Consider the following 26431-nt stretch of genomic DNA (forward strand, 5'->3'; position numbering starts at 1 on the left):
CATCTTCCCAGTCTAGACTCATGTCATTCAAAATCACCTCCCTTAAAATCAAGGGCTTGGATAGCCCATTTAAATGATCCCTATTATAGAGGGAAGCAATTGCTCAACAAACCAATATAATGTGTATCCAGGAAACACACTTTTCCTCAGTCAACCCACTGCACTGCACTCACAGATTGTTCCCACATATCTTTCACTCTCAAGCCCCAAATAAAAAGTGAGAGGGGTTATGATTGCAGCACACTCTGACCTATTGCTAACTGTAAAATCCTTCCAGCAGGTTCCTTATCTTGTCAGCTTGCTTCAATAACAAACCTTTGATAATTTTTAACGTCTATGCTCCAAATACCCACCAAAAATCCTTTTACGGGGGGTGTGGCCTGGAGCGGCATGCAGTGAGACGTGTGCTCCCTGTGCAGACTGTTCAGCCTAGAAGCTTCTGCAACATGTCCCCGCCAAAGAAGCCCATGGAAACCCTTGCAAAACTCGACAAATACCGCTGGCAGGACAAGGAGTCTCCCTCCCAAGATGGCACCGCGGCAGAGCAAGAGGCGAGCACAGAGGGTGCAGACACTGCTAAGGTCCTGGAGGCCATCTCAACATGTCAAGCTTCTCTCACCTCCAAAATAGATGAGGTGAATATTGATATATCCCTGGTGCGACAAGATCTTCAGAAGCTCAGGGACGGGGTCACGGAGGCTGAGACAGGCATCAGTACTGTGGAGGACTCCCTGCCACCACTCCAGACCACCTCTGACCACCTCCAGTTACAGGTGAGCCAAATACTCCTAAAACAAGATGATATGGAGAACAGACTATGCTGATGCAATATTAGGCTGATTGGTAAGGACCCTCATAGACCTGAATCCTATCGCCCCCATCTCCCTCCTGCAGGTAGATATAAAAATCCTAGCTAAGGTCTTATCCATTCGGCTCAATTGTGTAATCTTATCTTTGATCCATGCGGATCAATCGGGCTTCATGCCAGGCAGAAATACTTCCTTCAATCTGCGGCGCTTGTACATGAACTTGCAAGCACAGCATGATAATATTGGCACTAGGGTGATTGTTGCTCTGGATACGGCCAAGGCATTCGATTCTGTCGAATGGCAGTATTTGTGGAGGTGCCTGGAGTGCTATGGCATTGGCCCTAAGTTTATCCACTGGATCCAAATACTATACCAGGCCCCAATGGCTAGAGTGTTGGCCAATGGTCGGACATTGGACAGTTTTCTCCTGACTAGGGGCACCCATCAGGGTTGCCCATTGTCCCCTCTCATCTATGCCCTGGTGGCGGAACCACTCGCCATCGCCTATCCACGCACATCCTGGGATGATTGGCTGGCGGGCGGGACCTTTAACTAAAAAAAATGTGTATGTACGCGGATGACACCCTGTTGTACCTGTCAGACCCAGGCGCTTCTTTACACACGGCGCTAGATCTCATTGAACATTTTGGTACTTTCTTGGGCCTCAAAATGAACTGGGACAAATCCCAAAATACTCCCAATTGACAATGTCTCCTACCTCCCCTCCAGAACTGACCTCCCTTTGCAAAGAGTCCCACGCATTAAATATCTGGACATACACGTAAAAATTCCCCAGCGGATTATGTTAACGATAATCTTCATCCCTTGTTCACTCTGATTAAGGCCAAGATGCAGGTTTGGGCCCGTTTGCCCCTGGGTGTGATGGGCCGTCTCAACATTATAGAAAGGGTACTGCTCCCCAAGATCCTCTATGTCCTCTGGCACTCCCCGGTTTACCTCCCCCTCAGGTATTTTATGCAGCTGGAGTCATAAGCTGTCTTGGCGTAAGCTTAAAAACCCCACAGACCTGGGTGGTGTGGCGCTCCCTGATTTCACCCTCTATTATCTGGCCTCCCAACTTTCCCAGCTTTTTCACATTGACAAAACAGATCGTATATGATTCCTCCACCTCTTTTTTCCTCCCAGGGCGCGAACCACTGGGGACCCGCTGACAGCTGTTCTGAGTGCTCTCAGGGGGGCTGAGTCCCGGAGTGACAGTAGATCACTCTTTCATCATTACAGGAGACTGTGGGACGTGATTCCTGCTAAACTGGATCTCCCTCTGACACATGACTCCACCCCGTTGTTGCATAACACCATCCTTTCTGAGTTTTGCACAGTGCCTGACTCCCAGGTGTGGGCGAGACTAAGGATCTACTACCTTTCCCATGTGGTACTAAGGGGAGAACTCAAACCCTTTGCATTGCTACAGAGTGAATATGGGTTACCTGTCTTTATGCAATTTTGTTACTTGCAGCTGCGTCATGCGTTCAAGGCACAGTTTGCTCGGACACCCCCTAGTCTGGAACCTGTCCCAATCCTTGTGACTGTCAGAGGCTTGGACTCTAAGCATCTTATCTCTGTGTTCTACATGGCACTGCATTTACCTGACTCGAAGATGCTGTACGGTTTTATGTTCCGAATTTCTATTGTTTACCTATTTTTGATCCTGTACTCTTGATTGTACCACTTTTTATGCTAAATTTAAATAAAGAAAAGGGTTTGTTGTAAAAAAGAAATCCTTTTACAAAATCATCATGCAAAAGATTCAACATTATCCCAGAGACCAAATCATTGTTTTTGGTGACTTTAATGAAGTAATAGACCACTCACTGGATACTTCCACTTCAAGAAGGAGAGGATCCACTTCCCTTTCCTCCTTTGTTCTCCTAGAGGACTTTTATGACCCTTGGAGATGTCAACATGGCACTGAGAAGGACTTTGCCTTCTACTCAAATTCCCAGAGGGCCTATTCCGGAATTTACCTGTTCCTGACTGCCGAAGTACTACTACAATATATTTCTACCTCCACCATTGGTGTAATTTTATTGTCTGACCATGTCCCATTATCTATTACACTCGCCTCGTCATCCCCCAGCACACCATACAAATTGTGGCGATTAAACTCTTCCCTGCTAAGTAACAAGGACAGTAGGGAGCAGGTCGGATCTGCATTTGAGGACTTTTTAATTCTCAATGTTGATTCAGTCTCCAATTCCACCATGCTCTGGAATGCAGATAAGTCTGTCATTTGAGGAAAACTGCTTAAATTGGGAGCCCAGGAAAGGAAAAAACACAATGCATCCCTTAACACATTCTTAGACAATATAAGATCTCTAGAAACACCCAACAAACTAGCCCCTTCAGAGACCACCCATGCTGAACTTTGCAAACTAAGGTCTGACTTGAGCTCATATCTACAGAGTGGTTATGACTTCTACTTAAGGAAACTAAAACTTACCTGGTATTCCCAAAGGAATAAGGCAGAGAAAATTCTGGCGCAGCAATACAAACGTAGGGTACCACAGTCCAAAATCCCTTTTCTTTTAGACTCTAAAGGCCAAAGACCCCTGAACCTCAAAGATATTGCCAACTGTGTCAGTTCCTTTTATTCTACATTGCACAATCTACACCGCTGAACCGTAACCCAACTGGGCATCCGCCCAGGACTTTCTCTCCACCCTGTAACGTTCATGCGGTTTTGTTAATGGATGGATTTTCAGCTGCAGAATTACCACACTCAGTAGCCTTGTAGAGATACTGTTGAATAAACCTATCCAACTCTCAGGACTTCATCACGGTGTACAGCCTGTTATGCAATATACATATACTCAATCAGATGTTTTAGTGGAGGGATAGAGCATATGAGAATGTATAGATGAGAGACAGGTTGTATGGTGATTACTAGGAGTAATATTAGGAGAGTTGCAGGTGATGGTAAAGCAGATAGGTTCTGATGTCTAGTATAGTGCAGATGGTAAGAGGACACAGATGGAGTACACTTAGACAGAGTAAACTAGTGCTAGGATAGTTGAAGGTAGTCCCAAGAGCTAACAGTCTATGCAGATGGTATGGAATGGATAGATAGATAGTCCTGGTAATTTGCAGTAGATGACAGTAGGAGATTGGTTAGTAAGGAATCCCCTGTGGGGTACTTATCACTTAGATAGGTTAGTAGTAACAATGTCCATAGATAGAGAGGTGATCCCGTAGCGAGATACGGATCAGCGGCGAGGTTCCGGCGTCAGTTCAGCAAAGGAAATGTCAGCAGCTCCGACTTCACAGGAGAAGGTGCGGTGAACATGTGGTTTGAACGAGCGATGAGTGAGAGAAAGCCGGCGATTGAAATAGCCGCTCATAGCGGCGCTCGGCAATGATGTCATCCGGTCTTAAAGGTATATGCGTCTCTTGTTACACAAGATGGGACGCAATTAGCAAAGGAGAAATATGGAACAAGGGTACCAGAGGTACCAGAACATTACACACCCTGAGTCTCCCGTCTCTAACTCCTGATTAGATAGCAGCATTAGCTCAACCTTTCTCGATACAAGAGGTCCAGACTGCTATTAAGACACTCCCTTTGCATAAGGCCCAAGGGCCTAATGGCTTTAGTAATGAATATTACAAAATGTATTGTGAGCAACTAGTTCTCCATCTTTGCAAATCCCTCAATAGATTCTTAGCTACCGGTGACATCCCATCTGAATCACTAGAAGTCACCATCACCACCATCCATAAACCCGGCATGTCGCCTCATGACCAAGTCAACTATCTCCCAATTTCCCTTCTCAATACAGATCTCAAAGTGTATGCCAAATTACTAGCCACATGCCTTGCACAGCACATGCCCCATCTTATATACCCAGATCAGGTGGGATTTGTACCTTAGCGCCAAGCCTCTGATGGAACTCACCATTTTGTAGACCTTTTCCATTGGGAGGAACATCACCAAATGCCTTCTCTGCTGCTCTCTCTTGACGCAGAGAAGGCATTTGATAGAGTTCACTGGGGATATCTAGAGGAAGTCCTGAAGAAGTTTTGTATAGAAGGTACATTTCTACAAGGCATCCTAGGTCTTTATTATTCCCCTCCTTCTAAAGTTTGGACATCAGGCATCCCCTCTGACTCTTTCTCAATCACTAATGGCACCCAACAGGGTTGTTCGCTTTAATCCTCTTGGCCCTAGTGATTGAGCCTCTAGCTCAAGCAATTTACTCTAATACTCTCATCTCTGCGATTTCAGTTGGGGACACCCCAACAAAATAGGTCTATAAGCAGATGCACTCACTGACCCTTTACATTCCCTCCCTACTCTGTGCCGGGTACTTGACAATTCCAGTGCAATTTCTATACAAACTAAACCATTCTAAGTCATCCATGATTGGCATATCACTCCTACCTTCAATCAAATTGCATATCTCCAAAATATTCCCTTTCCCCTGGGCTCCCAACTCCTCTATGACCTACCTGGGCATTCAACTTGTAAATCCTTCCTCCATGCTTCTACACTCTAACCTTTCTTCCCAGTACCAGAAACTTCAATCCATAAGTTCATCTATAAAATAAACAGGAGTAGGCGTATATATATATTGTAAGAACCCACTCACCCAGCGCTAAATAGAATCTATAAATAAAAAATATAAATCTCAGATATAAAACCTCAAATATAAAAACAGGTGTTGCTATTCAAAAAACAATTGTCAAACCAGGTGTAAATTGCTTAAATGTATGAACATGAATTTACACTAGCAGCGCTAAATCAAATATAAATGCACTTATGTACAGACAGAAGTCTATAAACATATAAATCATGTGAAATGAAAGTCCATAATATTGGTGAAAGGTGCTGACAAATTGCAGATTGCACACCCCCAATGTGACGACTTCTGTGGAAAGTTCTGATAGATAAATGTTCATTCACCACAGTGTCACCGCGTTCTACAGAACACCTCCACCTCACCACCGTAAACTCCCTGTGGCGATGGACACTCACCAGAAATATCTTTCAAAGCGCTTGGAATACACCATTAAAAGGTATATGTTTCCAGGGGTAAAACTCTGCCTCACAACTCAGCAGGTCAGGATCCACACGGCTGTCACCAATCCTCACAGTGATATATAAGTAATAGGTGCAGAGCTAAACGTGATAAGTGAACTAAACACATTCACAAAAAAACATTACCATAAATCACATAATTAAATACATGATCAAATGCATGATAAAATAAAGTCCATAAAGTGTGGTAAGTGACATATAATGAACAAACTGATTGTGACGTCAAATAAAGTCCCATATATAATTCCCAGCAAGTGAAAAAATGATCCAGCTCAGGAAAAGAGAAAGGATAAACCAGATCCCGTCACCAGATAGAACAGATAAAAATGGGCGCTCAGCAGATGATATGGATCTGTGATGTCTTATGACATACAGATCAACCAGGCTTCACAGATAAAACTCCAAGATTCCTCCTAAGGATGACCATAGATGTTGTTCCGGGCTCACAGGGATGGGAAGGAGGAAATATGAATCCCTCATATACCAAAACACATGGAAGCCAAAAGAAAAACTGCTTAAACAACAATTTTATAAAAAGCAGGTAGTGCACTTACAAACATCCAATGGTAAACCAGCAGTACAATCAAGGCAACACAACATGGTCTACAGGGAGATTCTGACATGTTTTGTCTTAGTAGACATTATCAAAGGATATTGCTTCTTAGGAGCAGCTTTTTTATATGGTTAGCGCAGTATTCTACTTTTCCTTATTCCTCACAGTCATATGTTTGAATACTCCAAAACATCCAGCTCCGCATTTATGGAGGCAACATGTAATCAAAATAGAGGACTCATAGCGTAATCTTGTAAATTAACTGCTTTATTTAAATAGTCCCCTTTCCCCTCATAAATTGCACTCACATAAAAAAAATTCCATTAGGCATGTCAAAAGATAATTTTCTAGGTAAAACCCACATTCTGCAGTCGCGCCCAGCTTGTACTCACTTGCCGCTCGATACCTAGACGGCAAAGTTCCGGGTGTGACGTCAGACGTCAGGTTGCCTAGGTGACCGCGTGCTCATGCCCTTACACGTTTCATCATTAAGGACTTCTACGAAGGGCATGGGCACGCGGCACGGCCACCTTCCTTTATCTCACTGAGGGGTAGGTGGCGCCTGCTCCCAATCTGCATACACAGATGACGCGGAGACAAACCCACTACCGCCACTGCCCGGGATACGTACATGAAAAACATAATTTTTGCCAATACTATGCGTCACACCTCCTCTCCGGACCGGTTAACCCCTTACATCCCTACATGGGTCAGGAGACAACCTGAAATCCATATCATGTGAAGTTCATCCACATAGTAGGTACAAGTCATTGAAACATTTAATGACCGGCATAGTATATACATTTGCTCATAACAAAGCGAATACCTTTGGCTTCTACCATTGACAATATTATTGACAATATATAAATATAGTATACATGACAAAAATTATTAACAAGCCCTAGGATAAATGGGATAAAAATGATAAAAAAAATGTATCTTAAAACTCCACGGTTGCAGCACACCAGTCTGCAGTCTTAATGGTTAAAACCAATCCTAAAATATTACTTATTACATATATTACCCACAACAACTATAGTTTGCAGGACACAACACAAGTAAGCATTACTAAAATCTTGGGAATCCAAAAGACCCCATAGAAATTAATTTAGTGATAAAAATGCAAATGTAATAATTACTTAAAAAACAATTGAGGTCCAGGTCAATGTTTAACCCATTGGGGTACAAGGATTTGGTGAGAAAAATCCAATGGGTTTCTCATTTGGAGAGTTCTCTAACTCTTTTAGAACCCCTCCACACTGGATCAACTCTCTCAATGCCCCAAAATTTCAAAGATGATGGGTCCCTATTATGATGTCGTCTAAAATGGAGGGATACACTGTGGTCCTTAAACCCTTTTCTAATATTTGCAATATGCTCTGAAATTCTTATGGCCAGGGTTCTCTTGGTCCAGCCAATATAAATAAGACCACAAGGACATTCCAGGCCGTATACAACATGGGTCGTATTACATGATATAAAATCCTTTATATCAAAATTGTGCCCGTTTGCTGATGAAAAAAAGGATGTAAAACTCCTCAGGTGTGTATTGACCTGTCTACAGGCCCTACAGTTACGGGAAGCATAAAAACCTTTTCTATCATCCCAGAACATTCTAGGTCTAACTGGGGGATCGAAAATCTTCTGGACAACTTGATCCCCAAAGGTAGGTCCTCTTTTATATATAAAAGTTAGTGTTTGCAGCAAAACTTTTCCCGAAATTTTGTCCATACACAGGACACCCCAATGTCGTTTGATGACTTCTTCAACCTCCTTGTACTGTGCGTTATACTGGGTGATAAAACTCCATTCATGCTTGGTGTTTGGTTCCTTATTATGCTCAACTAGACACTCCTCTTGTGAAAACCTGCCAACCTCCATGATACTCCTGTCTAAAGCCTGACTGTTATATCCCTTTTCAATGAATCGTTGTTTAATAATGAGAGCCTGGGAATTATAATCCACATCAGAGGTGCAGTTTCTTCTAACCTGTAGAAGTTGCCCTTGGCATGTTGGGATGTTTTTTAACCATTGTTGTTGGTGACCACTCTGGATGGGAAGATACACCTGGTTTGACAATTGTTTTTTGAATAGCAGCAGCTGTTTTTATATTTGAGGTTTTATATCTGAGATTTATATTTATTTATAGATTCTATTTAGCGCTGGGTGAGTGGGTTCTTACGATATATATACGCCTACTCCTGTTTATTTTATTTATTGATTATTATCAACCTAGCAGCTATGGATGCAATTTCCTTTTTAAAAAATAGACAGTTGAAAATAGAAAGTATTTTTAATGATGAGGTAAGGGATGATCCATCCCATGATCTCAATTCCAACCTTATCACATTAGGTAACCTCTTTGAAAAACAGGTACACACTTGGTGGAATATTTGCACTTTTGAACAATACCTCAAGGAGCGTATCATTATGAGGAGTCTTAGATGGGAGGTAACCCCCCAAGATGCAATGGATGATGAGTTATCCACTACAAAATGGTTGGATTTTTTAATGGGGTTGGCACCAAGCTCCAAGAACTTGTCCTTAAAAGGAAAAAACTTAAAATGGGTATTCTTGAAAAAAAGATCGCAGATTTGCAACTTAGTTTAGAATCTGAGAAAGACACCCCACAAGTTATGAAATTTAATACTGATATTAAGAAAAAGCTGGAAAAAATCAATAGGGACACACACAAGAAAAAAGTAAAGAAGTTTCGTAAGGATATGGAAGATTTCAGGGGTAACCAGATTTACCTTTGGCAAACCCCGGGTATTCAAGTGAGGAGTGAGCCTATTGCGAGTGAGGCTCACTCTTCACGGTTATATGCTGACAACCCACCACCACATATCCTTGTAACGCTCCTGCGTTTTTGTAACAAGATGGATTTGCAGCTGCAGAAATCTTCACTCAGCAGTCATGTAGAGATGTGTTGAAATACCAATTCCAACTCCCAAGACTCATCACTGTGGCCTGCCTGATTCAGCATACAAATATACACACTCAATAAGATGTTCCTGGAGTGATAGATGTATATAGCAGTATAGTAGTGATGTGCTGAAGGGACAGGTATGAACAGTGACAGTAGATGGCAGCACTCGAGAGAAATGTTCAGGAGAGTATAGATGGTAACAGGTAGGATGCAGATAGGTTAGCAATCATGTATGGTAGTAGGTGGTAGGATAGCAGATGACATACAGGAGAGACTAACCCAGTGCAAGGATAGATGTTAGTAAGCTCAGGAGCTAGCAATCTAAATAACAGTGCAGATGATAGGTTTAGTATTGCATAGAGAGTGACAGTCTTTAGTGAGCAATAGATATAGTGTAAGTAGGTTTTATGGAGGTTTCCCCTGCGGGGTACTTATCACTAGAGAGTAGGTTAGTAGCGGGGTCCGGTAATGAAGAGTGATCCGGTAGCGAGATACAGGGATCAGGAGCGAGGTTCCGGTCTGTTCAAGGCAAAGGAAAGCAACTGGAGGTTCCGACAGCGAGACACACTAGCAAGCATGTGGACAGCCAAGCAGGTTGAGTGAAGGGTGGAAGCAGCAAGCCGAGAGTGATCGGGTAGCGAGATACAAGATCAGATATGACACAAGTTCAGGTAGCGAGATACAGGAGCGTGTGACATCTAGTATGCTGCTTCACTGATGGCAGGATCGAACCAACCATGCGGTTGAACGAACGATGTGAGTGAGACCGCCGGCGGTTGAAATAGCCGCTCTGCGGCGCTCAGCAGTGACCTCATCGCTCTTAAAGGTATATGCGTACCACCTAAAGGGAAAGGTGGGACGCATTGAAAAGAAAGTAGTAAATAAGGGTACTAGAGGTACCAGAATCTTACAACCCTTGGGTAGGCAAAATGGTACAAAAGAGAAAACCAGGAAAAAATGAACCATCTCAGCCTGGACCAAATACAACAGTCAAGCATAAGAACCACAATTACCATTATAACAATGGGGATACTGGTTATTCCCAGTGGCAACAGGTGCCACATAGAAATAATGGAGGGAATCATGCACAGCACAATGGATCTGGACCAATCACTCCTAATCCATTGGCCCCGAGCCTCACCAAGCTCTTTATGGGGGAATGGGAGGACCGCTTTATTTATGCAGCACAAAAAAGCGAGTTAAAGATGTACAAGAGATATATTGATAACCTATTCTTCATATGGGTAGGTTCAGAGAGCTCATTGGAGGCCTTTGCACACTCATTGAACTCCAACCAAAATAATATTAGATTGGAGTTCAGTTGGAGCAGAGAATTGATTCACTATCTGGATGTTGAGGTGATGTTGAGGAATGGCAAATTAGAGATGAAGGTATACTTCAAACCTACCGATCGGAATGGTTTCTTCCCATCCAGAGTGGTCACCATCAACAATGGTTAAAAAACATCACAAAAGGGCAACTTCTACAGGTTAGAAGAAACTGCACCTCTGATGTGGATTATAATTCCCAGGCTCTCATTATTAAACAACCATCCATTGAAAAGGGATATAACAGTCAGGCTTTAGACAGGAGTATCATGGAGGTTGGCAGGTTTTCACAAGAGGAGTGCCTAGTTGAGCATAATAAGGAACCAAACACTAAGCATGAATGGAGTTTTATCACCCAGTATAATGTACAGTACAAGGAGGTTGAAGAAGTCATCAAACGACATTGAGGTGTCCTGTGTATGGACAAAATTTTTGGAAAGGTTTTGCCACAAACACCAACCTTTATATATAAAAGAGGACCTACCTTTGGAGATCAAGTTGTCCATAAGATTTTAGATCCCCCAGTTAGACCTTGAATGTTCTGGGATGATAGAAAAGGTTTTTATGCTTCCTGTAACTGTAAGGCCTGTAGTTTTACATCCTTTTTTTCATCAGCAAACGGGCACAATTTTGATATAAAGGATTTTATATCATGTAATACGACCCATGTTGTATACGGCCTGGAATGTCCTTATGATCTCATTTATATTGGCTGGACCAAGAGAACCCTGGCCATAAGAATTTCAGAGCATATTGCAAATATTAGAAAAGGGTTTAAGGACCACAGTGTATCCCTCCAATTTAGACGACATCATAATAGGGACCCATCATCTTTGAAATTTTGGGGCATTGAGAGAGTTGATCCAGTGTGGAGGGGTTCTAACAGAGCTAGAGAACTCTCCAAACGAGAAACCCACTGGATTTTTCTCACCAACTCCTTGTACCCCAATGGGTTAAACATTGACCTGGACATCAATTGTTTCTTAAGTAATTATTAAATTTGCATTTTTATCACTAAATTAATTTTTATGGGGTCTTTCGGATGCCCAAGATTTTAGTAATGCTTACTTGTGTTGTTTCCTGCAAACTATAGTTGTTGTGGGTAATATATGTAATCTTTAAGGATTGGTTTTAACCATCAAGACTACAGACTGGTGTGCTGCAGCAGTGCAGTTTTAAGACACATTTTTTTTTATCATTTTTATCCCATTTATCCTAGGGCTTGTTAATGATTTTTGTCATGTATATTATATTTATATATTGTCAATAAGTGGTAGAAACCACAGGTATTCACTTTGTTATGAGCATATGTATATACTATGCTGGTCATTAAATGTTTCCATGACTTGTACCTACTATGTGGATGAACTTCACATGATATGGATTTCAGGTTGTCTCCTGACCCATGTAGGGATGTAAGGGGTTAACTGGTCTGGAGAGGAGGTGACGCATAGTGTTGGCAGAAATTCTGTTTTTCATGTACGTCTCCCGGGCAGTGGTGGTAGTGGGTTCGTCTCCACGTCATCTGTGTATGCAGATTTCGAGCAGGCGCCGCCTACCCCGCAGTGAGATAAAGGAAGGTGGCCGTGCCGCATGCCTACTCCCTCCATAGATGCCCTTATTGACGAAACGCATAAGGGCGTGAGCATGCGGTCACCTAGGCAACCTGAAGTCACACCCGGAACTTCGCCGTCTAGGTACCGAGCGGCAAGTGAGCACAAGCTGGGCGCGACTGCAGGACGCGGGTTTTACCTAGAAAATTTTCTTTTGACATGCCTAATGGAATATTTTTTATGTGAGTGCATTTTATGAGGGGAAAGGGGACTATTTAAACAAAGCAGTTAATTTACAAGATTACACTATGAGTCCTCTATTTTAATTACATGTTGCCTCCATAAATGCAGAGCTGGGTGTCTTGGAGTATTCAAACATATCACTGTGAGGATTGGTGACAGCCGGGTGGATCCTGACCTGCTTAGCTGTGAGGCAGAGTTTTACCCCTGGAGACATATACCTTTCAATGGTGTATTCCAAGCACTTTGAAAGATATTTCTGGTGAGTGTCCATCGCCACAGGGAGTTCACGGTGGTGAGGTGGAGGTGTTCTGTAGAACGCGGTGACACTGTGGTGAATGAACGTTTATCTATCAGGAATTTCTAGAGAGGTCGTCACATCGGGGTTGTGCAATCTGCAATTTGTCAGCACCTTTCACCAATATTATGGACTTTCATTTCACATAATTTATAAGTTTATAGACTTCTGTCTGTACATAAGTGCATTTATATTTGATTTAGCGCTGCTAGTGTAAATTCATGTTCATACATTTAAGCAATTTACACCTGGTTTGACATAAGTTCATCTATGTCATCCATTAAAGCAGGGGTCTCCAAACTATGGCCCTCCAATTGTTCAGGAACTACAATTCTCATCATGCCTAGTCATGTCTGTGCACCCAGAATAAATAAAATAGTATAACAGTATAAATAAATAGTAGAATAAATAAATATCACTAATAGGCAGTCATCTTAGACCAAGCAAAATAGTGGTGGTCCCTTCATCCTACTGCCTCATGGCTTCAAATTGAGTCAACAGCAATCTCCTGTGCTCCACACCTGCTACTTGCGGCAACCTCAATGAACTTCCATGCACCACACTTATACATTCCTAAGATCAATGCCACCACCACAGTCTGGAAGGCTGTACACCAAATCTCACAAGGGATACACAGAGATGCCTTGTGGCTTCTCTTACTCCTATCTCTACAACTCCTGTCCCCAAACCTATCAATTCAGCATTGGTCCGTAGCAGGAGTCAAAACAATTGGAGACTTATTTCATTAACAGAACCTTAAAAGTTGTCAACAAATCCTTACAACCTATGGTTTATCCAGTAAAGATTTCTACATCTTTTTCAGGATTCATCAAATGCTCTCTACACTGCCTACTTCTATGGAAATGACCTCCAAGAACTTGCTCTCATTCTGCATCCAATCACCCAACAAATCCAAGGGAATCTCCTATATCTAAAAAATCTTATCCTGGCCAACATCCACATACATGGTCTATTGGGAATCAAAACTACAAACCTCCTTCCCTTTTCCTTACTGGGAAACCCTCATGAAAATATATCACAAATGGTTCTATATGTCTGACATGCTGGCAAGCATTTTCTCATCCCACTCTTCGAAATGTTGGAGGAACTGTGACGCAATCGGTGACATTTTCCATATATGGTGGTACTGTCCTATCATAGTCATTTTTTAGAAGAATGTATCTGCTTTAATTACTAGCACAACTAACACTACCTGACATTTCACTACAAAAATGTCTCTCTTTGGTCTACTGCCTGCATCCCAGTTATTCACCATATCTTAATTGTAGCACATATAGTATTAGCCCGTGCCTGGAAAGACCCATTTCCACCAACTGCCACCTCACTCATCGCTACCATTAACAAGCATTGCCACATGGAATATCTCTTTTCAGGAAATAAGTTCCACAGGCATTGGTCTCCATGGTTAGCTCAACCCAGAAGTATTAAATTCTGTCCACAGGAGTCATCTCCCATCATTACTTAGACCAAACTGAGCCAGAGGTGATCACCTGCCTTTCTTCTTTGTAATTTTAGGTTTTTGTGTTACTAAATGATCATTAAGTGTATTTGCATGTATCTAGTTTTTACTCCTAACCTTTATTCCTCTTACACTTGCCTTCACTTCTTTTATTCATTCTCTCCCACCTGGTTTCGACATTATCTCCACTGGAGCTAGAGAACCTGCCGAGACCCTTAACTACTTTATTGTTCGCATTTTATAGATTGCTATACCAACTGTTGGTAACGAGGTAACACCTCGTTACCAGCTCTGTAATCCCATATTTGGGAAGATATCCATCTCTGTCATGTGATCTTTGTACCTTGTACCTTACACTGTTGTTTTACTATAATAAAACAGATTTAAACAAAAAATAAATAAATAAATACAGTATGTGCGATATCTTCAATGATTTGTTGGAAATGGTCCACACCTCTGTCTCAGGTCATTCAGGTCTGAAGTTTTTCCTGGGTCAAGAATTTCAAACATTGTATCTCGTTTATGCACCCCACAAATGGAAGACAGCTGATAATTCACATGGGTCAAACTATAACAAGCCCCTAAGGGAAGTAAGAGAAGAAAATGCCAGGTTTGTTAAGGCAGCATAAAAAACTATAAAGTATGGTGTGTTAAATGAGAAACCTCTATGTTGTAGGGGGAGCCATGATGACAAATAGATTTCTACCTGCCAGGATTTTTTTCAAGAGGCATCCATGATTTATCTTGTACATTATGACACCAATTCAAAATCCTGAACATTGCTATTGCTGTATAGTATATAGCAGTATTTGGTAGGCCTAACCCTCTATTGAATTTGGTACACCTAAGGTTACATCTTGCTAACTTGAGAGATTTGTTAGTCCCAGTTTTGTGTACCAGTCTAAAAATTAAAATATAACTAAATTCAACACCTGTTTTTTAGTTTTGAATAGAGTGGAGAGGGATTACAACACCTGTCAGTTTTTATTGCTCTTTTTGTCACTATTAGGGAGATTAACCCTCTCTATTTGTTCTGTTTACCATTATCATTGAAAGTGAAATTAAAACAAAAAAAGTAAATGAAATTCCTAAATTTGGGTTGTCCCCAGAAAAATAATAGAAGGGAAATGGGGATACTAGTTCCAATAGTCCGGGGGTCCCTCTCACTTCCTATTTCCAGTTTAGCTATGGGACAATGGAAATCTCTCCAATGCCAGAAAGATGGCAAAAAATAAACCGTACAGGGGTTATATACCTCCCTTACCCTAAAAAAAAAAAAAAAAATTGCCTATAGTTCTACTTTAAAGGTTTGTTGTGGTGTCCACTGAATTGGATGAAGGAGAGATGTCCCTTCCAGCCTCATGACCAGTGGCCATCTTGGATGAAGCTTGGGATCTCTGGTGCAAATCTGCAAAAAAGGAATCAAGCGTGCTCCTGCAGAATCTAAGAGTTCACTGAAGCCTAGGTGATAATTTCCCCTTTTCAGGCATAACCTAGAGGGGAGGTGCTACTTTTGTGATCCCCGTGGGTGGTTGGTTTTATGCTGGAAACAGCAGGATCCTCAGTTAACAGCTTTATCATGCACTCAAAGTCAGGCCATGTCCCATGAATAAATATGTTTATTATAAGACAGCAGGAGGCACTTAGAATATAGTCTATATATAGTAATGTGAAGTACCTCTACGGCTTCAATTTAGGACAGCTTTCCACTGTCAATGGTTCCTAAGAAAGCAGTGGGTGCAGGCACCTGCTGCATACCTAGAAACCACCAGCTTCAATGGGAATCTCCAGCCATATTTGGGCAATGACATTGACCGAATATGGCCATGGCCATATGTGGTCAATGATGTCCCTACTATCCCCTTGTCTTCCTTTACTAATATTGATGACAGCTGAGGAAACTGTCAATCAGAAAGAAATGTCATCAGGATTGATTGTGTGTGCCGAGTTTGGAGTGTTCTTTTATTGCAGTGAGTCGGCAGGTGGTGGGCATCAAGATTGATGATGAATTTACAGAAAGAGAAAATTTGGGGGGATTTTTATTATTAAAGTTTAGGTATCTTTATTTCTAGGTTACGTTTCTTTTTATTTTGTGAATAAGTAGCGGTACAATGTACTCCTTAATCATTTATGCAGGGGGCAGTATCTAAAAGCCCCCTATTTTTAAAGGAGGCTTCTAGGTTCCAATAAGCCCTGCCCCTGTAAACCTTCACACACAACCACAGGGCCAAGCTTTTGGGGATGAGGATTTTGAACTCATCACCATGGGGACAAGATGACTTTTGAGTGGGGTTACCCCTGGGAAAGCAATCCCTCATGTTGGGGGCGTATGGTCTGATGTGCTTCAGGAAGAGGGGCTGCATGATCATCCCTCCATTTCCTGGTCAGCCAGACTGCATGCTTTGATTAAGGGTCTGGGAAGGGTTTTTGGGGAACCTCACACTTTTTTTTTGCTGTTTTCTGTTTTCTTGTGTGAGGATACCCCTTAAACCCAAAACAGACTTGAAAGGTCTAGTATGGATTTCCTTGGGGACCTCACTTTTTTCTTTTTGCACCTTTAGAATCTAAGTTCACTTTTATTTAGGCAGAATTTCACTTTTTATAATAAATAGAAGCCTCTTCTAATGTCCAGTTTGCCCCAGCCATCACAATGTGCTTATCTCTCACTTACCTCATCCATGGAAACTCTGTATTTTCACCCATCTGTTTGAATTTAAAAAAATGCTTTTTGTGTCCATTACTTCCTGTAGATTATCTCCCATCATGTACCGCTTTAGTGCATCACAGACTAGTCATGTATAAACATTCTGGGCAACACCTCCCTGATTACTATATGACCTCTTGTTTTATTTCCACCCACTTTCCTTTCCAAATAAATACAATTGATTTCAAGTGGGTCCTTCTATTCCATCGTTTTGGTAAATCTATTGGTAATTGAACAGATATTGTACAATGGACGGAGTCGCATAGCTGTCAAGACCCACTCACATCTCCAAATAGCGGGAATGCAAGTTGCATTTATGCATCATCATACATAGAGCAGCCCATTCATTTGAACGGGCTACCCTATGTAAAGTAAATGCCCCAAAGATTATCCAGAACTTTTTTTTAGAGAAAAGCGTGGTGCATTTTTTTACAGTGCGTTTTGGTGCGTTTTCGCACAGCAGATGCACTCCTACTATCTGTGTTTGAGGTGTCATTAACATTTACTTGCGCTTCAATGTGCATTTGCAATGCATTCTCTGTGAGATTTTTCATGTGTTTGGAAAAACGCAGATGTAAATGGAACCTCATTGTTCTTGTGTAAACACACCAATTTCCCAATCAGGCCCCATTCATGCCCAGCATAGTGGAAGTACATGTTTTTTGGCTTGTTTTTCCCACAAAACATTTAGTGCAGCCCATTTCAATTGATTTCAATGGGCTGCCCTGCACATTGCAAAGTAGCTCATGGGACATTTAGGCGTCTTGCAGTTTGCACATTTATTACTGTAAATTTTCCTGCAATTGTTGCCCCTTTTTTATTAGGCAAAATATGTGTTTTCTTCTGTGTTTGGAATTCCATTAACAATTAATTGCACAGAAAGGGTGACTAGTTAATTTTAGGTTTAAAAAGGTGGCTATACACTAAACAATCTGATTGCACAATTTCTGTACACTCTCCTTTAGATTTACCAAAACTATATAATAGGATGACACACCTATCTATCTAGTCAGGCGGGTTCTTGCACTACATAGTTGATGGTAGATCTAAAGGATTTTGTAGAATCAGACTGTATAGTGTATGGTGAGCTTTACAGACTTCCAGGGACACACTTCTGTTTTCAGTACTGTAGCTCTGCTCCACATAGACTTTTATGTAATTGATCAGCTCCTGCAAGCTCTGTCAAATGAACGATCCATGTAAAATGAAGGAACAAACATTAATTACTGGCACTGTATTTAGTAAGAACAGGTAATGATAAATAGACTGAAAATGATTGCATGTGAGTACAGGTGGGATTGGAGCAATATCCTGGAGGTGGAGGGCAGGTTCAGGGTGTGCGTTAAAGAGGTCAGCTGGTAAATTATTTCCTTCTTCCTTCTACTGGTTTTCGTGTATTACATACCAAATTGAGGATGTGTAATGGAGGTGTTTTCTATAGGAGGCTGGTTTAAGGCCTGTCCTAAATAACAGAGAAAGTTTTTTTCTTTTCTGAAACAGAGGCACAATAATGGTATATTGGTACATAGGGAAGCTGGAATTTAGAAAAAAAACTAAAGGGAAACTTAGCCTTTAACCCCTTGCTTTCCATGGAATGTATAAAAACTTCCTGAATCCAAGTGGTCTAGCAAGCCATGAGCTTGGTATCATAAATAGGGCCTGGTTTTAGATTCCCCCTACTTAAATTATAAATATGTACTATCTTGTCTGTCCCTATACAGTATTGTGCTAATCTGTTAAAGCTCTGATAATATTTATGGTTATAATAGGAATAATAATATCTACAATAATAGACATAAGTCTCGCAAAACTTTATTTTTACAGTAAGTATAACACTAATATAAAAATCTAAAAGAAGATTATGGAGAAGACATAAATAAAACAGCAGAGCTGATATGTTATGGAGGTTAGTCCTCAAAATTCTGTATCTTGGCTCTGTTCCTGGAAGAAAGAGGGCTATCACACTCTCATACCACTCACAAACATACCCATGCATACCCACGCATACTCACACAGACCAGATAGTCCTCTATCCAATGAGCAACACTCTGTAAACTATGAGGCCTGTCCTTGATAATGACCAGGAATTACAGTGGGGATCGAAAGGTTGGGCTCCCCAGGTAAAAATGTGTATTAATGTGCATAAAGAAGCCAAGGAAAGATGGATAAATCTCCAAAAAGCATCAAATTACAGATTAGACATTCTTATAATATGTCAATAAAAGTTAGATTTTATTTCTATCATTGACACTTTCAAAATTACAGAAAACAAAAAAATGGCGTCTGCAAAAGTTTGGGCACCCTGCAGAATTTATAGCATGCACTGCCCCCTTTGCAAGGCTGAGACCTGCCAGTGTCATGGATTGTTCTCAAACATCGTCTGGGAAGACCAGGTTATGTCAATCTCAAAGGTTTTAAATGCCCAGACTCATCTGACCTTGCCCCAACAATCAGCACCATGGGATCTTCTAAGCAGTGGTCTAGAAAACTGAAACTGAAAATAGTTGACGCTCACAAAGCTGGAGAAGGCTATAAGAAGATAGCAAAGCGTTTTCAGATGTCAATATCCTCTGTTCGGAATGTAATTAAGAAATGGCAGTCATTAGGAACAGTGGAAGTTAAAGCAAGATCTGGAAGACCAAGAAAAATATCAGACAGAACAGCTTGCAGGATTGTGAGAAAAACAATTCAAAACCCACGTTTGACTGCACGATCCCTCCAGAAAGATCTGGCAGACACTGGAGTTGTGGTACACTATTCCACTATAAAGAGATACTTGTACAAATATGGTCTGCATTGAAAAGTCATCAGAAGAAAACCTCTTCTATGTCCTCACCACAAAAATCAGTGTTTGAACTTCGCAAGTGAACATATAGACAAGCCTGATGCATTTTGGAAACAAGTTCTGTGGACCGATGAGGTTAAAATTTAACTTTTTGGCCGGAATGAGCAAAGGTACATTTGGAGAAGAAGGGGCACAGAATTTAATGAAAAGAACCTCTGTCCAACTGTTAAGCATGGGGGTGGATCAATCATGCTTTGGGGTTGTATTGCAGCCAGTGGCACAGGGAACATCTCACGAGTAGAAGGAAAAATGGATTCAATAAAATTTCAGTAAATTTTGGATGGTAACTTGATGCCATCTGTGAAAAAGCTTAAGTTAAAGAGAGAATGGCTTCTACAAATGGATAATGATCCTAAACACACCTCAAAATCCACAGGGGATTACATCAAGAGGCGTAAACTGTTTTGCCATGGCCTTCACAATCTCCTGACCTCAACATAATTGAAAATCTATGGATTGACCTTAAAAGAGCAGTGCATGACAGACAGCCCAGAAATCTCAAAGAACTGGAAGACTTTTTTAAGGAAGAATGGGCAAAGATACCTCAAACAAGAATTGAAAGACTCTTGGCTGGCTACAAAAAGCGTTTCCAAGCTGTAATACTTGCCAAGGGGGGCAGTACAAGATATTAACTCTGCAGGGTGCCCAAACTTTTGCAGATGCCATTTTTTTGTTTTCTGTTATTTTGAAAGTGTAAATGATGGAAATAAAATCTAACTTTTGTTGACATATTATAAGAATGTCTAATCTGTAATTTGATGCCTTTTGGAGATTTTTCCATCTTTCCTTGGCTTCTTTATGCACATTAATACAAATTCTTACCTGGGGTGCCCAAACTTTCGATCCCCACTGTATTGTGTTTTCTTTGATAATCACCCAGAAGTATGGGGTCATCCTGAATATCATCCACCAGATGGCATTGTTACAGTGCAGGCAAGTTCTTTGGTCCAGGTCAGCATTATTTGATGTTCTGGTTAAGAAGTAAGGTAATTAGGCACTTTAATCTTCACAGCACCAGGAGGTCAGATCCTGATATGAAATCTCCTGTTACACATACCCTGCTGTGTAATTCTGCTCTACTGGCATTCAAAGATGATTTTCAGATGTCCTAGGTATAAACAGGCCTTAACAGTCCAGAAATGTCTGATATAAAAAAAAAGTTGTGCTTACCAAAAATATAAATATGTATGTATATATATATATATATATATATATATATATATATATATATATATATATATATATATATATATATATATATCAGGCATTGAGCTGATGTGTCTGCCTATTGCTTTGGTGTAGTATGATTATTTTGCCTATGGCTTAGGTTCAATAATAGCAATGACTGACAAAAACCAAACTATGTGGTTGGAATGGGGAAGTTTTGCTTAACGTGTGCTACCCTCATTTTCTCCAGAACTTGCAAGTCCAAAACAAAAATGCTCAGATTTATATCTTAAGTCTCGTGGTCAGATCTAGGGGGATGCTGGGGTGGACTACGCCACCCTAGATTCCAGTTGCTCCTCCCACCCTTAAAGCCAACAAGCCCTTCTTGCCTCCACTATCCTGAAACTCTGTGGCCGGCTGCTGAACTCCTTATCCTGGGGCCAGTGCAGGGGATAAAGGCTCGGGCACATTGAGAACTTCAGCAACTCTCTTCTCCTTCTTCTAAAAGACAACAAACAAATGCACAGCAAGAAAGTGTTGAACCAAAGTAAATCTTCTCCCTTAATAAGAGAAGTTTTACTGCACATATTTGCATACCGTGCATTTCCATCGCTAGCCCGGCAGTAAATTAGGCTGAGCCATAGTGTGCAGCGATCATTCATGCCTGCTTGCCGGACTTGTCAGCAGAAACTAGAAATACACAGTCAGCCTGGCAGTATGTAAAGCTGTGTGCAATGAAAGTTTTGTTATCAGATGGGAAGGTTTACTTTGATTTATTTCTGTGTGTTTGTTTGCTTGGATATTCTTAGGGTAATACTGGGTATGCACAGTAACCCGGCAGGCTGAAAGAATAAAAAACGTACAGATCACCGTCTCCACCATCACCGTCACCATCTGATGTTAGTGTGGCGATCTCCCCACTGAACTATTGTGTTCTGACAGGGGGATGCCTCCCCCACCAGGGCACACTGGTCAGCACTGGCAGCCATTGATTGCCAACTCTGATCGGATGCTGGTTTTCCAGCATGCCCGTTTAACAGAAGCTGGTTGTGAGACCTGCTTTTGTCAGACGAGGAGCTGTAAAGAAGGGCCAAAAGTCGGCCTATTCCTGTCAAAGCGACCATTTTTGTCTGATTTCATGCCAGTGTGTACCCAGCTTTAGGCCGGCCATATATTAAGCAATTTTCTTTTCTTTAGCCACATGGAAGGAAAAGAAAGTTGCTCAATTCCCCCATTCACACAGTCTCTATGGATGGGGGGAATCCCTCCCGCTGAGCTAATGTATTCTGACAGCGGGAGGTTTCACAGCCATCAGAATATAATGGTCACTGCTGGTGGCTATAGCCAGCAGCAGTAATCATATGAAAATAAAACTCTTCAGTTCAACCAGCCTGCCCGTAGATCAGCAGGAACTAGATGAATTTCAATGCATCTGTGGAAGGCTTTAGAAGCACCAACTTCCTTTTATATTTCATTCTTGTTTCCTATAAATCAAGAGGGGCTCTTGGGACCCTGATGTATGGAGGAGTGGGGACCCTTATGCAAAGGAGGAACCCTGGAAACCTGATTTAACTAGGGAAACTCTGAGGACCCTGAATTCACTATATCTGGTATCCCAATTTAGTAGTAAGTAAGATATTTTGGATATTTTTCGGAAATATTAACTGGAGTAGCTCCAGCTCTCAATGGATCTTGGAGGAGGAACAGAAAATAATGGCAGGGGAAGCAACATAGTGCATTGTCGAAGTGCAGTCAATGGGCATTATGAAGTAAGCTTTAAGTATCTAGCAAATTTCCTCTAAGTGTTCAACAGTTTATTCATAGAGATGCACCGAACACACCCCCCCCCCCCCCATTTGGTTTGCACCATAACTCTTGAATATTTCAAAAGTTCGGACCCGAACCACGAACCCCATTGAAGTCTTTGGAACCTGAATTTAAAAAAAAATTCCCATTTTGAAGGCTTATATACAAGTTATTGCCCATAAAAAGGGTATGGGGGGAGGGGGCTGCGTACTTCCCTGGAGGACATGTACCAATGCAAAGAAAAACTTTTAAAAAAAGATTTTTTTTTTAAAGGAGCAGTGATTTTAATTATGCTCCAAGTAAAACAATAAAATGAAAAATTCCTTTAAATGTAGTGTCCGGGGGGGGGGGTCCCCTTAGTCTGCCTGTAATGTGGCACATCTGTACCATGTATAGAACCTGCTGCAACAAAACTGACAAAAAAATAACAATACCATTGCCAACAATACAAAAATGTAAAAAAAAAGAAAGAAAAAATGGTGCTTCCCTACCCCCATCTATACCAGGCCCTTTTGGTCTGGTATGAATTTTAAGGGGATCCCCACTCCAAAAAAAAAAAAAATTAACCTGGGTCCCCCAAAATTCATACCAGACCCTTATCCAAGCATGCAGCCTGGCAAGTCAGGAAAGGGAAGGCGAGCGAGTAATCACCCCCCTCCTTAACCATACCAGGCCACATGCTCTCAACATGGGGTGGTGCTTTTCTTTTTTTTTTTTCATTTAGCTGTTAGTGGGGAAGCCCATTAACAGCTGAGGACTCATCCAATGTTAAAGACACAGAGGCCAGCTTTCCAGCCTGCTCCTTAACAACCAGCTATTCACGATGCCCTGATTGGCCAAAGCTTTGCCCAATTGAGCTTAGAATGCACAGTGCAACACGGGTGAACATCCCAGCCAAGCACCCCAGAAATGAAGGTGTTTGCCAAGCAGGCAAACAGGCCTTGTTTGGGCCAAAATTTTACCAATAATCTTTTTTATTGAAGTTTTTGTTTACAAGGTAAAATAAAGTACATGTAACATAAGAGTTGTAACGCTTGACAGTTTTGATGTACAATTAGCCAAGTTGTGAAACATTATGTAAGAAATGGACAGAGCAGAAGTCCCATTTAAACTTGAACATAGGAAGAAATATTATTATTTTTAATAATATTCAATGGTCTATTGAGATTGTTGTTTTGGGGCAGGTTGTTTACTCGGGTTTTGTAAATGAAGCCAGGTTTTCCAGGCTGTGGTGAATGTTGTTACAGTATTATTTTTAGCAGAGCTATATTCATAATCTTTTGACCAAGTAAGTTGGTATTCGACATCTGAGATGTTTTGGGTTAGTGAGTAGGGTTGAGCGGACACCTAGATGTCCGTGTTCGACGGGTTCGGCCGAACTTTAAAAAAAAGTCCGGGTCCGTGTCCCGGACTTTTACCGAACTTTTCCCGGACACCGAACCCCATTGAAGTCAATGGGGACCCGAACTTTAAGGCACTAAAATGGCTCTAAAACACCAAAGGAAAGGGCTAGAGTGCTGCAAATGGCAGCAAAACGTAATTAAGAGCATGGCAAGTGCTCTGCAAACAAATGTGGATAGGGAAATAACTTAAAACAACAAAAAAAAACAGAAAAATAAAACAATGTTCTTCTTCATCTCTGAAGGACGAGGCCCATATGGAGTAGGAGGGAGGTTGAGGTGGTGGTGGATGTGGCGGTGACATAGGCGTGCGCACAGGGTGTGCTGGGTGTGCCTGGGCACACCCTAATCACCTAGGGCACATAGCATTGCCAGTGAGGAGATGGGAAAGATCTCCCTGGGACCTGCTCTGCTCTATTTCTCCTTGCCTACAGGTACATGGCCCCGATACATTACTCTCCCTGCTGGCAAACACATGCATGTGTATTTCAACTTTGGGGTGCACACCTTAATGCAATAGGCTGCGCACACCTATGGGCGGTGTAGGCGGAAGCGGCGGTGGAGGAGGACCAGGGCCGGATTAACAGCATCATGGGCTTGGTGCTGAGGATTTTGAAGGGCCTTAAGGGCCGTGCCTTGCCATGCACCCAGAGGAGGAAGGGTGCAGCCATGCATGCCTAATTCAACATGGGATGCTGTCTCTGAAGCCCATAAACACATCCATGCATCGCCAACTGTCCCTCCTTGTCCGGCCTTCACGCTGTGTGGGGAGGTTCTGAGGGTGCTGCCTGGGGAAGCGAGCATAGAAGCCAGACTTCTGTGTTTACAAGTGACAGAAGAGCGGTAACAGTGAATATGGCCAACCCGGGGCCTATATAAAAGGTAGGGGCCTGGAGCTGCAGCTCCAATAGCCCCTACATTAATCTGGCCCTGAGGAGGAGGACGAGGTAGCCAACACTGCTTCTTTTCAAAAATTTTAAATGAGGGTACACCCCAAAAGAGTGAGAAAGAGCAAAAATGGAACAATGGGTGGGTAAGGTCGGTATCCATTGCTATTCTGCATAAGGTACGGAAAAGTCCCGTGGGATCCATGCCTGGTTCATTTTAATGAACGTGAGCTTGTCCACATTGTCTCTGGACAGGCGGCTGCGCTTGTCTGTTATAACGCCCCCAGCCGTGCTAAATACCCGTTCAGATAATACACTGGCTGCAGGGCACGCCAGCACCTCCAAGGCGTAAAGGGCAAGCTCAGGCCATGTGCCCAATTTGGAGACCCAGAAGTTGAAGGGGGCAGACCCGTCATTCACTACATGTAGGCGTGTGCACACATACTGCTCCACCATGTTGGTAAAATGCTGCCTCCTGCTAAGACGTTCCATCTGAGCTGCTGGTGCTGCTGTTTGTTGTGGCGTGCTGACAAAGCTTTTCCACATTTCGGCCATGCTAACCCTGCCTTCTGAGGTGCTGGCGGTGCCCTGGTTGCGTTGGCGACCTCTTCCTCCTCCTCCTCTGCCTTGTGCTTCCACTGTGGCCCCGCTGTCAGATGGGAATGCCAGCAGCATGGCGTCTACCAGCGTGCGCTTGTACTCGCGCATCTTGCGATCGCGCTCCAGTGAGTGAATTAAGGACGGTACGTTGTCCTTGTAACGGGGATCCAGCAGCGTGGCCACCCAGTAATCAGCACAAGTTAGAATGTGGGCAACTCGGCGGTCGTTGTGGAGACACTGCAGCATGTAATCGCTCATGTGTGCCAGGCTGCCCAGAGGCAACGAAAGGCTGTCCTCTGTGGGAGGTGTATCGTCCGTGTCCTCTGTATCCCCCCAGCCACGCACCAGTGATGGCCATGAGCTGGCCTGGGTGCCACCCTGCTGTGAACATGGTTCCATCTCCTCCTCCAGCTCCTCCTCCTCCTCATCCTCCTCATCCTCCAGAACTGTGCCCCTGCTGGACAATTGCGTCCCTGGCGTTTGCGTGTGCAGGAACCCACCCTCGGAGCCCCTTGCGAATGACTGCCCTGAAAGCCTTGGAAATGTTACCTCTTCATCCTCCTCCTCCTCCTCATCCTGTGCCACATCCTCTTCCATCATCGCCCGAATTGTTTTTTCAAGGAGGCATAGAAGTGGGATAGTTAAGCTGAGAACGGCGTCATTGCCACTTGCCATGTTGGTGGAGTACTCAAAACAGCGCAACAAGGCACACAGGTCTCGCATGGAGGCCCAGTTATTGGTGGTGAAGTGGTGCTGTTCCGCAGAGCGACTCACGC

The sequence above is a fragment of the Pelophylax lessonae genome (genome assembly GCF_965119305.1).
Source record: "Pelophylax lessonae genome assembly, chromosome: 1".
Classification (NCBI taxonomy): domain Eukaryota; kingdom Metazoa; phylum Chordata; class Amphibia; order Anura; family Ranidae; genus Pelophylax; species Pelophylax lessonae.